The sequence below is a fragment of the Emydura macquarii genome, unplaced genomic scaffold, assembly GCF_026122565.2.
Source record: "Emydura macquarii macquarii isolate MOO-44397 ecotype Brisbane River unplaced genomic scaffold, CSIRO-AGI_Emac_v2 contig_499, whole genome shotgun sequence".
Lineage (NCBI taxonomy): Eukaryota > Metazoa > Chordata > Testudines > Chelidae > Emydura > Emydura macquarii.
Window position 1 is genome coordinate 9416470 of NW_027130636.1, and position 14793 is coordinate 9431262.

General features: G+C 44.9%; 1 long non-coding RNA gene across 1 annotated transcript; it reads left to right on the forward strand.

Moving 5' to 3' along the window:
- The first annotated feature begins 3556 nt into the window (after positions 1–3556).
- LOC137146988 (uncharacterized) lies at positions 3557–5364 on the forward strand. The gene is made up of 3 exons (XR_010918120.1): positions 3557–3654; positions 3848–3872; positions 5003–5364. It is a non-coding gene; the product is annotated as an uncharacterized lncRNA (long non-coding RNA).
- The last annotated feature ends 9429 nt before the right edge of the window (positions 5365–14793 follow it).

A 14793-nucleotide genomic window follows, 5' to 3' on the forward strand; every position in this document is an offset into this window, starting at 1 on the left:
ATACCATGGACAATGGATGTGTATTAGGATGCTGGCAAAGCCTTCTCTGTTACCATGGTGAGATGCTGCTGCAGAACATGCCGCAGTAGTTTACAACTAAAATAACTAGTGCATCCTATTCCAGTCTGATAAACTAGAACGTGTGTAGCTAAAGTTGGGATGCCTGGCTTCTAAATCCCTGCTGCGCACTAGCATGACCTTTTAGCTCTCACTATTGCTCGACGATGACATTGGGTTATAACTAGTGTTAATTGACATGCATTAAGTGGGCATAATTCTGAGCATGACTTAACTCTTCTTGAAACCCTACGATCACATAACACACTCTTGAACATGACAGTCCTTATCTACGCTGAGTGCTTAACGCTGTGCCAGTTTATACAGTTCTAACACAACTTCATTACCGGTGCAGACAACACCGGTTATGACAACAAATCTCCTCCCTGGGCCATTTTAGAAACAGCATAAATGCATTGCTTAGGACCTGATCCAATGCTCATTGATGTCAATGGAAAGAATCTGGTGGATTTGTACGGGCATTGAATGGGGCTGAAATTCTACAGAGCCTTAGACAATGGGAACAGCTTACTGGGGAGTATCACAGAGTGCCTTTAAGGAGAAATGGGGCCTAAGCCCCACCCATGAGAAGATCATTCACCTCCCCAGGTGGTTAATAATGAATGAGGTAATGAGCTCATGTGATTAATTCAGGATAGGCCTGGGGCTAAAAGGAAGAAAAGGGGGGGGGGAAGAATGCTTCTTCTGGAGGAAGCTGTGTGTGTTCGGTAGGCTAGGAACCTTGGAAGCTGTAGCTGAGCAGGAGGTTCCTGTGATGAGACCTTTGACTGTGTTTGGACTGGAGGGAACACTCCAGCTAGCAAGGGCTGGGAGTGTCAGGTTGGGCAGCAGCCTAGGAACAGCAGCTGAGATTGCAGGCAGTGGCAAGGCCCCCACAGGATCCTGGGCTAGCTGCTAATTGTTTCTAATACCCCTTCTAACAAGCTTCTAATACCTTTTCAGGAAACTAAAGCTGAGATAGGTGTTGATTAGCTCTTGGTTTCAGTTAGTTGGTTATGTCAGTTCTCAGACAAGTCATCCTACTGAAGACAAGTTCCTCCAGGGACTCTGTTGAATCAGGGAAGGATTAGGAAAGCAGCAGCAAGGGACCTCTGGGCCCCTCAGAGCCAGAGTGGGGGATAAGGCAAGCAGATGCCTATGCAAGGACCCAAGCTAGAAAGGGTAGGGGGAGCTTTATTTTGTGACTTTACTTTGAGGACTGTTTTAAACTTAGACTGCAAGGAGGGGTGTTATTGGAGGGGAAGCCTTTGAGGATTATGCCTCTGAACCTGAGCAGAAGGGGAAACTGAGGTAGGGGTTACAGTGTGCTTGGGGAGCAGGCTGACCTGTTACAGGGTGGATTCTTACAATCGCTCCTCTAAATGAACATGTCTCAAATCAGTGTAAGTGTCTAGCAGGGTCAGTTGTACAGAGATAGTTTGGGGGTTTCCTGTTCCATTAGGAAGACTTCATTTCTCAGGTTCATAGACTGGGCTATAAATGCTCTTCTGGGCTGAAGCTTGGTGCACAGCACATTTCTGATACAAAATTATTTTTTAAAAATGGTTTTTCTTTTTAGCACTTAAAAAAAAAAAAAGAAGAAGAAAGAAACCTCCAGGCAGCCGGTTTGCTTTTCCACAACACACAGATCTTAAAGCAGAATGAAGGCTAGTGGGGGGTTGATGGGGATCATTTTGAAATGGTAGGTCAGTTTCATCTGGAAGTGAGGTTTCTGCCCACAACTGGCCTGGGCCTGTTTTTTCCCAAGTGCTAAGTACCTGCAAGTGTTTACAGGCTCCATACTGGGTTATAGGACTTCTGAAAAATCAGGCTTTATGACTCAGGGTTAAAATTTTAAAGGTTTGTTGCATGTAGAATTCTCTCTTTATTTGGGCTGGAATGAGGTGGGGAGAAAATTCAGGGAAGTTCCCTTCTCTAGATTATTTCTGTAGGAGTCCCTAGGTTTTGCTCCTCTCCATACTGCTGATTTAAACACAGGGGCTTGTCTATTTTATTAAGCCATGTAGCACACCAGGGAGAGAGGGTGGAGAAGTTGAGGCCTGCAGAGAGAGAGAGAAGGTTTGCAGTATTAGAGATTCCCTCTGTTTTTTAATGATCAAGTTAAACATGTCACTCTTCAGTGTTCCTATGGGTCTCATTGCCTCCCCACCTCCCACTGGAGACTGAGACCAAAGAGTCTCTGCATGTCACGCACTGTTGCCAACAGACACCAGAAGGTGTAAATAACAGAGTGGACCCAGCACTGCTGCCCTCTTCCCCACCCACTGAGGTTCACGTCCATTGGGGCAAGCCTGGTGTCGGCAGACTGACATGTCTCTAGAACTGGATGTGATGACCTCAAACCTGAAGCACTGTTGCCTTCAAAAGCCGCAAGGGATAAAAATACAGGGGGGATGCTGTTCCTTGGCTAGTGATGCTTGTGTTTTTCTCATAAATGCTGGACAGTGAACAGCACCCAAGGGGAAATCCACTGAACAACAGATCCAGGATTTGTGTTACCATCCTGGAGCTCCTCAGCCCCTTCTTCGGCCCGACCGATGTAAGCCACCCCATGTCGCTCTTTGGAGTGCAAGCTAAAGGCAGCTCTTTCTTACACCCAAGCTCCACACTTGGGTACAAGGCCATCTTTCCTGTGAATGCGAACTTCTCTGCAGACTTGCTGTGGTACAGGGCAAAACTGTGCCTCCCATGCAGGAAGAACTTTCTCATATCATAGATGGTAGTTGGACAGTCTTATGCAGATTGGCCAATGCAGCCTGAGGCATTCAGCACATGTTGGGCATGGATCTGGATCCGAATGAAGGAATGGGTCTTCAGTAGAGGGAAGAGGTTGGGGTTAAAATTCAGGCCCTGGTAAGGGACACTGACCTCAGTAACAGTCAGCTTACACCACAAGTAAAGTTGGTCCTAAGCCCAGAGGGAGGGGTGCAGTATGGACCAAGCTGGGAAGTTTCATGCTATGTACAACACTTCCGAGAGCAGTTGCTATTAGAGGCGAGTGAATAAAATGCTTGGGTTTTTTTGGAGGGGAGGGGAAGGGTTGGGGGGCTTAACTGCAAAAATCACCAAAAAATTTTGGTTATGAACAAATCTCTAAATTTTCATGTCTAAATGAAGCACGTCAAATGGAAACAACATTTTAAAAAGTTTGTTCTGATGAAAGTCTTCCGGAGGTTTTCAAAACAGTCTTGACGCTTCTGCAACTTTTTCAGGATTGGTTGTTTTGTTTTTTTGGCCAAAAAAACCTGTTGTGCCAAATTTGACCAGAACTTGCAGGTATCTTTGCCTCCAAAAATGCATTTCCCAGCAAATTTACTACTTGCTTGGGGGTAAAAGAACAATTGCCCCACTCTACTTGCTACTAAAAGTTCAGTTATGAGTTATTTACCACCCCAGTGTCTGAGACACCACAGTAACTTGCTATGCTGAGTGATGCAATAGGGAGGAAATCTGTGGTGTTCAATGTTTGTGGTGGCTTTGCAGACCCTGTGGCCAATGCTCCGGATTTTGCTCTGGCTGGACATATGGTTTCCTGCTGAGTCAAGCTAGGAGAAAGCAGAAGCTATGAGGCTGATGGTATGTATTTTTAAATGTTCCCTCTTAGTCCTAGCTGAATAAATAGGGTTCACTTCTTGGCAGTGGGGATGCCAGTCTCTCAGCCTGTTTCACACACCCAGACACGATACAAGCTATTCCCCTAGGTAACAGCAAAAAAAGGTCTTTTTGAGCCTCAGCAATGTGTGTTTTCTTTTTCTTTTTGTGTTCACAGATAAACTTCGCTGCCCTGGGCTTGGGTAAGTGAGTCTTACACACCGGGATTTCTGACACAGATTAGGACTTCTAGAGCTACTCTCTCTGGAAATAAGACATGTAAATACCCCTTCACAGTTGTTTCTATTAATTGTATAATTCTTCCCACAGTAACAGTTTCTCCATCGAGTAGCACCACGGGAGTCACTTTTGATTAGCTATATTGCAGCCTTAGCAAAAACCCATGCCAAGTAAATAATATAACCCAGAGAATAACATGCAGTGAGAGCATTTATTGCCACCCACTGTCCATATTATTGTCCCCCTGGCCCTGCTACAAATAGGACAGAGATGAATTTTACCAGCCCCAGTTTGCCCATCTGTCCTTGAAATGCTCTGAAGTCAGGATACCAATGTAAAGTAGCACAAGGCACTGACAGTCCTTAGCTAGCTCCTGTGTCTCTGTTTGTGGGTGATACCCTTTCCTACATGCCGGTTCAACCAAACCTATGGTGAGCAGCAGACCTGCTGCAGTGACTGCCCTCAGCAGAAGTTGTGTTGCATGTACTGCTAGAGCCACATGCCTGGCTAAGAACAAAAAACACATCAGCACCTAATAATAATTGCCACAATGAGTTTTGTGAGGGGTTTTGATGAGTGACTTCACTGTCAATTAAAATAAAAAAAGTTAAGTGAATGCAAAAATATGAATAAATTCAGCCCTAAGATTGTTTACACAGTACCTAGCACAATGGGACCCCAATCCTGATAACAGTCTCTGAGCATTGCTCCTTATTTACCACTTGTATAGGAGTAATCTCAAAAGCTCTTGCAAAGGGTCCTTCCATAGTCTGCTACCAGGATGGGTCCTCCCCTTTTAGAGTTGCATGGACTTTGAGGTCAGTTTAGGCCCAAAACACACACAAAGCTTTACAAAAACAAATAGTAACTGAAATGTTTTCAGGACGTGTATAAACTTCCAGCTGAAACGGTTACTCTCTAAAGGAGTAACAGCAGCGTTGGCTACACACACAAAGCAGCTTCCTACTTAAATATAATAACAAGAAAGTGACCCTAATTAGAAACCTGCTCCAAACCAAAGCTGAAGATGACCAGTCAGTTTTCTTGGTGTGAGTTGAGTGAAATGCAGAAAACGTTTTTTTTGCTTTTTCAGGTACAGCAATTTATGAAATGTCCAATAGTGTTCTACAACTTTCAGTCTCAGAAATCTGAGGATGCCTTGTGTGATGGACATGGAAGTGTTTCAATGTTGGCACAAAATCGATTCCTCCACCTCTACAGTGCTAATGATCGCTTTGAGAAATTTAATGATATTAGTTGCCTGTTCAAACAAACGATTCAATGCAGGCAAATGGGGGAGTGGAATTTAGTAAAGCTAATCTAAGGTGTTACTATTAATGCAGGCCCTTGAAGTCAATTCTGTATTTTAGATGTATGCCTACAGATTAAAGTCTAAGCATAAAATCAGATTGTTACAAAGATGTAGTGTTTGAATAATGCCAATAAATAGTTCTTGTCCTATATCTGTCTTTATATTATAAAAATTAGCAAGAATCCTCTTCAGTTCTACATTTTCAACAATAGATGGTGCTAAGAACCTCTACATTCACTACAAAATTCCCAAATTAAACGGTCAGAGTAGTCTCTGTATTGAAGCAGTTGACACTCAATGCATCTAATAGGATGGTGTATTTGTGCAGGGCTTCATTCAGAAGACCTGGTGACCTCAAAAGATAAGGGTGCCATCTGGGGATGTTTATTAAGAGCACCAGTTTGAAGGTAGAGGAGGAAAGACAGGTGAGGAGTCAACAACATTAATTTCCCTAGGATCCCGTTATTCCAGTACAGCTCCTATGCTGTCTCGATGGAAAAGTCCTTTTCTAGGCTATGATGCAACTTTGCATTAAGTCCATGGTAAGGCACTTCGAGAAGGAGGGATAGGGGAGAACTGCACAACCCAGATACGCCATTAACCATGGAAATATCATTAGCGCTGCCTTCTCCACAGGCCAGTGCTCTACAACCTTAGAGGAGCTCCACAGGAGATCTCTAACAGAGACCCATATTCCACTAGAGCTTCAGCGGCAACCTCTTATCTTCAGTTCAGTTTTACTAGTTAGAGCCTCATCTTGGGGGGCTTTCTCTTTGGCACTGGCACAGGGTGACTAGTCCCTTTTAAAAGGGAGCAGGTCCAGTGCACCTGTGACTCATCAGCTGCTTCTCACTGGAGTTTCAGAGGGCACCTGGGCTACATACGTGGGAGAGCACAGACTGGCGGAGCAAGGAAAAGGGCAGGCAAGGGGTTGGCAGGTGAGAGCTGATAAAATGGGGAGATGAAAGAAGGTTTCAGGGGAAAGCTGCAGAGAGCTGGGCGGGGCCTTTCCATCAGGAAGCTTGGCCTGCTGCAGAGCTAGTCTCCAGGCCACCTAGCAAGCACTGCTGGCTTGCAGCAGGCTGCCTGATTGACTGGAAGGGCCAACAGCAGCTTGCTGGCTGCTCTGTGCTCACTCACTGTGACTAGAACTGTGTGGCCTTCTTCCTGCTGCCCCTGTTTTGTGTCCAGCCTTGCCTCAGGCCTGTCCCTGCCTGAGACCCTACTTTGCCTGTTACCCTGGTGATTCAGGCTCTGGCCTTCTGCTCTTGGCTCTGGTTCCCATCTTTGCCTTTGAGTCTTGACTTTTGTACCCAGTTTCTGAGAACCAGCTTGACTCTTGGCTCTGGCTTCTGACTAGTGCCTCTGGCCCGTCCCATAGCCCCTGTTTCTGATGCCTGCTCCGCCCACTAGACCTGATGCCCGCTGGAAAGAGAGAGAAATTGTCAGGAAGTCAGTGGAGGGGATACCCAGCTGACCTTCCTGGGCTGGAGATCCAGTGCCAGGAAGCTGGAAAGAACTGAGGGCTAGGAGATCAGGGGAGGGGTCGACCTTGTAGTGCCAGACTATGCTTTGTGTAGAAGAGTCATGAGACTGGTTTTTCTCCCACTTGCCTTCAGAAGTATGGGCTGGAGAGAGGAGCCCTGGAACGAGGGCAGAAAGGAAGAGGAAACGGAGTGCTAATGGACTCAGGGATAGGTGAACCGGAAGTGATGTCCCTGGAAAAATGAGTGGAAAATTGCTGTATCTTGATATGATATACTGTGGTAAGTAGCGTGTACATGAATTAATTAGTCCCAGAGGTGGGACTTTGAATTGGACAGTGAAAAAGACTCTGCTTTTTGTGGCTGTACAGAGGAAAAACTGAGGCAGGCACACTTGTTATGCTGTAACTTGCTGCAGGAGGGCACCCAGCAGGGGCTGCCTGGTCACCAGGATCCATCTTCATTAAGGTTCCATTAAACCTCCCCATCCATGTAGCTGCTGCCTGCTTTCTGCTGCACCATGGAGTATCTGAGTGGGGGGAGGAGGAAGGGTAAAGCAGCTCAGTAGCATTTCCCATGGTGTTGAGTATCAAAGTGCAATTAGTAGCCATCATTAGTAATGGTGATGTTTAACTACACCATGCAGACTGCCCTGGGGCTGGGGAGTCTGAGTCTCTGGGGCAGACAGCCATGGGGACTGCTCTAAAGTTGGACTCCCTTTCCCTGTTTTGGGGGGTTTTTTTAAATTATTTTTCATTTGTTCCCAAGTGCAATTAAACCAACCTCTGAAATATCAAAATCCTCAGTAAAATGTAGCTACCTCTTATACTCATATGAGAACATCAGCCCTGAGACTTGCTCCTGCAGTCCACTGTGGTGTCATTCTGGATCAGAGACTTCCCATTCTTAACTCTTCCCTCTTTATTTTTGGGAATCCAGGACAAGCTGCTGAAGATGAACTTTCCCTAAAGCACTGCGATGCTGGGCAGGGCCACTGCAGAGGAGAACACAAACTTCCACTTGTCCTACAAATAATTGCTGCTCACGCACAGCGGTGAGTGAGACGATGTTCATATGTTCTAGCGTTTTGATTTAAAAAACCAAAAACTATCCCTTTTTTTGGTAAAGTCCAGTAGGGATCTTGGAGTCTTCTGGTACAATTCTTGCTCAGGGAATTCAATTATACTTTTGGGTGGACACTCCCTGGTCTCTCTCACAGTGATTTTCCCCCATTATCTCAGGGGCTCTTCCATCCCCTATAAAGTATTCTTGTTCTCAATGGCAGGGACGGCAGGGACTTATCTCTGGGGCACGGCCAGAATGCTGTGGGGCTAGAGTGGACTGCCTAGAGATTCTAGGTCTCCACAGACCATGATTACTATTGCTTGTCTAGGGTTGTTAATACCTCCTATCCTACTAGCTTTGGAGAGCAGGCTTTTGGCCTAGGAGCCAAGGAACCAGAGCCTGTCACCAGTGTTTGTGTCCTACCTGACTTCACTACCTCAGTGCGGGGTGAGGAGTTGTAATTACACATTAATTTCTAACTGTTTAACCTAAGGGTAATGATCAAGTGTCCTCTTAGTAAGATTCCTGCTAGCTCAGAGGTAGCTGTTGAAGTTCCTACCTTTTCTGGTGTGACGCAGGCTATTACAGGCTTCTTGATCTGGGACATTCAGGGACAGATTTTTCAAAGCTATTAAACACGTATCCATTTGCTTTTCCAAAACTAAAACTTGTGGATGTAAATGGACATTTGCACATGGGAACTGGGCATCATACAGATGGCCTCTGACACAAGCCATCTGGCCTTTTCAAGGAGATGGGTCTCAGCCGCACGTGTGACCGAGCCAACTCTCCTCCCCGGGTAGGGAAAATGAAAGTCCCAATCCAGCCTCTGAGATAGATAAGGAAGAGACGCCAGGTTCCTGCATCTGATAGGGCTGACATTTCTTTTCCTCCCCAATAACTAGTCCTCTCTCTGCTCTGTGCAGGAGACTCAATCCCAGAAGCTTCCCCTTGTCTATTACCTCAACCAGCCTCTATCTGACGGGGCTGCTCCGCCTCTCTGGCTGTTTTTCCTACTGCACGCTCAAACCAACTATCCACTTTCCTGCTTCAATTATCACAGAACCTTCAAGCTACAACATTCCTTCCTCTGCTTCTTTTAAAGGGATAGTACGCCCAAAATCCCACTTTCCTCACCACTACCCCTCTTTGACACTCTTGATCTGCTCTTTGACCAGCAAATGTAGGAAAGTAACTTTATGGCCCCTAGTGTGAACAGTAGAGCTGGGCAGAAAATTTTGGGCAAAGGGTGTATTTGATAAAAAATGCAGTTTCAGTTCAACTGAAACTATTTGTGAAGTCGAGTCAAATGTGACAGAAGACGTGGGAGTAGATGGGATGCAGAAGAGAAGACTCTGAGGACATATCTACACAGCAACTAGACAACCATGGCTGGCCCGTGCCAGCCAACTTGGGCTCCTGGGCTGCGTAGACTTCTGGGCTTGGGTTAGAGTGTGAGCTTTGGGACCCTTCCACTTGGGAGGGTCCTAGAGCCTGGGGCACCAGCCTGAACCCAGACTTCTACACAGCAATGAAACAGCCCCGCAGCTGGAGCCCCACAAGTCTGAGTCGGCTGGCACAGGCCAGCCGCGGGTTTTAATTTAATGTGTAGCTATATCCTGAGAGGGAAAAGAAGGGGCCAAGGCCAGAATCTGGTGTAACAAAACAGAGGAGGAGTACCGAACTGAAAAATCAATTCACTCAGCTTTAGTAAACAGTGGTCTGTGAGGCTCCTAGCGGTCTGTAGTTCACCAGTCCCTGTGTGACACACTCCCTGTAGCGTGCCAGGCTCACCTCAGCGAGGCTGGCACTTCTGCTGCTAAGGCTATATGATCACTAATACCTGGTGGTCCCTACATGCACTCCCTCAGTGCCATTAACACCAGGGTCTTTCCAGAGCCCCACACTCTGCCCTGGGGGCCCAACTGCCACGGAGCTTTCCCCTTCTGCTCAGCGTCCTGAGTGGTAAGAACAGAGGAGCCACAGATTTACTCCCAAAGGATTCCCCAGACTGCCCTCCCCTCTGAAAAGGATGTGTCCTTGCATCTGTGTGTAACTCACCAGGGGATCTGCCCTCTTCAAATACCATCATGGCTTGGCCATGATGTAAGAGTCCAACAAGATCCACCTTTGTGGCCTCTTCTCAGACATTTATTGTTACAGATTACTCCAATGAGCCAGTTGGTCAGGTCTCTTCCATTCCAAGTAAATGTGCCAAAAATGCAGATTTTGGGTCAACCAAAATATTTCACCATTTGTGTCGAATGTGTCAAATTCTTTTGGTTAAAAAAATCCACCGTTCCAAAAAACTCAAAAGCATTTTGACTCTGACTTTTTGCTTCAAATTTTAATTCAGCTTTATTAAATTCTTTTATAAGGTTTAAAAAAACCTTCAGAAAATATATGTAACATGTCTGGCCTGTGATTGGGATTTCTGTGGAGTTTTCACAGGATGGGACTCTTCTGCATCTTAATTATGGAGAAGCAGTACTGAGCTGGGTATTGGCTATGAAATTAAGCCATGTATGTTCTGACACTTAATTTCCCAAGACTTTGAATCATTTTTACCCCCCTCTGTAGTGTGAAGTTGAGGTTGTGATTTGTGGGCATGGGTGGTTAACTTAGCTGTGTGTATCTTGTCAGGGTTCTGTAGGAGCCACTACTAGGTTGGTCAATACTATTCTCTCCTTTATAGTGTAATAATCTGCTGACACATCCCATGTGATTTATTTAAAACTTTAAAAGCTATGTCCAAAACCAAAAATCTTTGTTTCAAAAACCAAGTAACCTGTTGAGTGATAGCAACTTCCTTATCTATGCCATTATGGACAAAACCCAACCACTCAAACAAGGAAATTAATAGCTAAAGGCATCATAAATCTTACCCAGCCCACAGAGTAAGTAATTTTTATAAAGACTAAGTAATTTATATTTCATGAAAAACAGCCATCAGTTTTTTGAAAAACATTTCTTTGTGATTAATACGAATGTGTTTATAGTTATTATGTAGTAGTGCAACATTTATGATGGCCTTAAGTATTTATTTCCTTGTTTTTAGGTGCTTGGGTTTTGTAATTTAGGCATTTAAATTACAATTTAACTGGTTTTAGCCACCAAGTTTTTGTTCCTGGAATTAAACTAACCTTTTTTATCGTGCCCATGTTATAGAATTTCATACAAGGGGAGCCAATGGACTGCCAGCCCCACAACAGCCTATGCTAATCTTGCATATCTGACTGGCTTTGGAAAGCAGGCTTTTCAGTCTCTCAGCAAGGCACACAGCATGGTAGCGTGAGCAGTGACATCACCCCAATGTTATCAGTTGTGGGTGAGAGTCCCTGGGACTCAAGTTACTCACAAGATTTGTCAGCCTTGTCTGAACTCTTTCCTGTGTAAACACTCTTCAGTCTGTGCACAACAATGCTGTGTAAATCGTCTCACTTCCCACTCCAAACATCTCCACTCCCTCTTTGAATCCTTCCACTGGCTTCTGCTTAACTTATCTTCCAAATCCATTTCATGTTCCTGTCCTTCAAAGCTCTGTTCACGCTAGCTTCTGTCTACCCCTCTATGATCTTTGCTTCTTACTCCTCCTCATTTCTGCCAAGCCACATGCCAAACCACCACCTTCTTTGTTCACTCCCAGGCAGCCCCACTTCCTTCTAGCCCACCACTTGGTATTCAGCTAAATGTCCCCAAATCCTGGAATGGCCTCTTGGAAGTGCATGATTCGCTATTCATGATTAGTTATTCTCCTTTTTTTTTTTTTGGCCAGTTATCCAATCATAAGTCAACAATAATACCACCTGACTTTCTGTAGGCAACCAACCAACCACCACTGAATAGACAAAACAAATAGTGCATGAGCAAGCCTTGGAGCCAGACCCCCAGCTGCTGTGAACCAGCATTTCTCCATTGACTTCCATGGCAAAGACTGACAAATAGCCAATTATGTGGGTTGTGCAGGAGAGAACCTGGCCCTTAAATCATTGTTTGTTTGATTTTTGTCATTTGCAATTATCTTCATTTGACTTTGAAATATAAATAATTGCTTAAGGATTTCCCATTTCAATTTGTGATGATCCTGAAAATATTGACATAGGTTTGCAAAAAATTGGGATGCTTTTGTGGTCACCAGCCTTGGTGTCTCTCTCCTTCTTCCATTTGTTCTTTTTTTTTTTTTTTTTTTTAATTGTTTCCCACTTTCCTCTCAAAGTGTGAAGTGTTTTGAAATGGGGTTATGAAAAATAATTGGGTTCAACATTTGATCATTCTTTATTTCTTTTGAAATAGAGAAAAGTGGTGGCCTAGTTCCCTCCACCTCAGCAGGTGTTTTATGTTTTTTATTGTGTTATGCTGCAGTTCAATAAAGGATCCTCCTGCCATCCCATCCAACTTTTTTCTGCTTTTATTAACAACTTACCATCCTTAATTCTCTTCTTTTTTTTTAATCTTGATTGTAATGTATTAGTAACAGACATTCCTTTCAGGGACAACACAGTCAATCTGCATCTTTAGTAAACTTCAAAGTTTAGCATATTTATCCCTTTTTCTCCAATTACTTCACTCTAAAATCCAGAGTAGCCACAATTTTAAGTGTTTACAATAACTATTTCTCTCATATCCCCCATGCAGAGACAACTGCCATTAAAGCTGCATACATAAATACAATTAAATTCACTAACTTAAAAGATGTGTATCACTTCTTCTTTATTCCCTCAGAATAGCCCGCAAAATATAAAGCTCTGAGAGCTCCACTGTATAAGACACCCAAGCAATATTTCAACATTAAGGCAGGTGCTGAGTAGGTAGATGCAGCACAGTTTAGAGAACAGCATTACTAAAGGCCATATCCTTCCTGGAAGCTGGTAGCATAGTGGAGTACCTGAAGAATGTGTGAACAGCGGACCAGTTCATGGCCCTGCAGATGTCCATGCCTTTAAGAAGGGCTATCAAAGTAGACTAGGCCCTGGTGGAATGGACGGTTCATCTAGGAAGAGGAGGCACCCCAGAAGCTTTGAAACAAGCTGAAATGCATCCAGAAATCCACTTAGCGAGTCTTTGAGTTGAAATCAGCTGACCCTTCAGTCTCTCAGTGAAGTAGTTGAATCTGGGGAAAATCCTGAGGGTCTAGTTCCATTGAGATAGAAGGCAAGCGCCCTTCTTACTTTCAGGATATGGAGGCTAGCGTCTTCCCTTGAGGAATGAGACTTGGGACAAAATGCTGGGCAGTCAAATGTCTTGGTTTGAGGTAGAATTCTAAGTAGATCATAGGCAGGAAATGAGGATGGGGGGAAAGGCCACCTTATCATGGCAGATTATAAAGGGAGAAGGGGTCAGCCATGAGCACTCTGTTGCTTTTCTATCCTTCTGGCCAAAGTTATGGATCCATGGAATGAAGCCTGGAAGGACAGATGGAGGAATGAATATCTATCCATTGGTTCAAACGGAGGATTCCTTAATGGGTTAAGAGCCAAGTTAAGTTCCCAAGGTGGGGTAGGTTCCTTGATGTGAGGAAATAGGTAGACAAGCCCTTAAGGGACCAAGCTGTGTGGGGCACATGAAAACAGAAAACTATTCAATGTGTGGGTGAATGTTGTAGCGGCATCCAGGTGAACTCTAATGGGTGACTAACAACCCTTCCATCTTTAAGTTCAGCAGGTAGTCAAGTACGTCTGTGAGGAGGAACTCAGAAAGTGATGTGGATTGTTGGGTACACGAGGTCTGGAAATGTTTCCACTTTTGCTGGTAAACTTCCCTGTGGCAGGTTTTCTACTGCCCAGGAGAAAGGATTTGATTTTGGGAGAGCAATCCAACTCTATTCCCAAAACCTGTCGAGTAGCCAGGCCTGAAGGTGCAGAGATAAGAGGTTGGGAATGGATTATACTGCCTGTGGCAGGAGATCTGCTGTGAGAGGAAAACAGAGAGGCATTTGTAGGGAGAGATGAAGCAGATCCGGGAACCACGCTTGTCTTGGCCAGGATGGTGCTATGAGAATAGCTACTGCTCACTCTTGTTTTAGTTTGTTCAGAACCTTGAGAATCAATGGTGGAGGGTAAATGTACATTGGGGTGCAAGGCCTGGGGATGCGGCAGGCAACCCCCACAGAGTTGCAACCATACCACCTGCTTGGGCAGAAGAATCAACACTTGGCATTGGATGGTGTTGCAAAGAAATCTGCCTCTAGAAGACCCTATGACTGGCAAATGTTCTGAAAGACCACATGTTCTGGTTGAAATTGCCAGCTCAGGGCATCTGCTATGGTGTTTTGCAGACCTGGAAGGTAGACCACCAAGCTGTCTATGTGGTGGGAAATATACTGGTTCCACAGCCTCAGGGATTCTGCACATAAGGATTGGAATCCTGCTCCCTCTTGACGATGTATATAGTACATTGCTGCCCTGTTGTTGGGCACCTCTTGATGTTGCCAAGGAAGTGCTTGTTCATGTAGCAAACTGCCCTGCATTCCAGAATGTTGACATGGAGAGATGCGTTGGCGTCCATTTACCCTGTGGAGTCTTGGAAACAGGCACCCCAACCCAGGAGGAGAGGTCTGTGATGATGATCCTTGATGGCAGCAGATGTGAAAAGGGAACTTCCACACAAACCTTATGAGGATCCTTCCACCCGTGGAGAGGGTCGAGAACTCTGAGGTACAGTCACCCACTTGGAAGAAATGTGTTGGCTGAGGATGAAAACAGACTTGAGCCAGGCCTGAAGACATTGAAGGTATTGTCTTGCATGGGGTGTTATGAATGTGCAGATCAACATATGGCCTGTTAGCTGAAGGCAAGCCCTTGCTGTAGATTGTGAACTCTGCTGTAGTGTGGATGTGAGACTGGCTATTGTGGTGAATCTGTCTACAGGTAGGTAGGCTTTAGCAGTTGAGGTGTCCAGGGTGGCTCTGATTAAGTCTATATGCTGTAACAATTTTATATTAGATTTCTCCAGGTTTAGATGAAGATCCAGGGAGAAAAAGAGGGTGAGGGCCTTTCTGTTTGCCAACTGGCCCTCAAGGAAGGA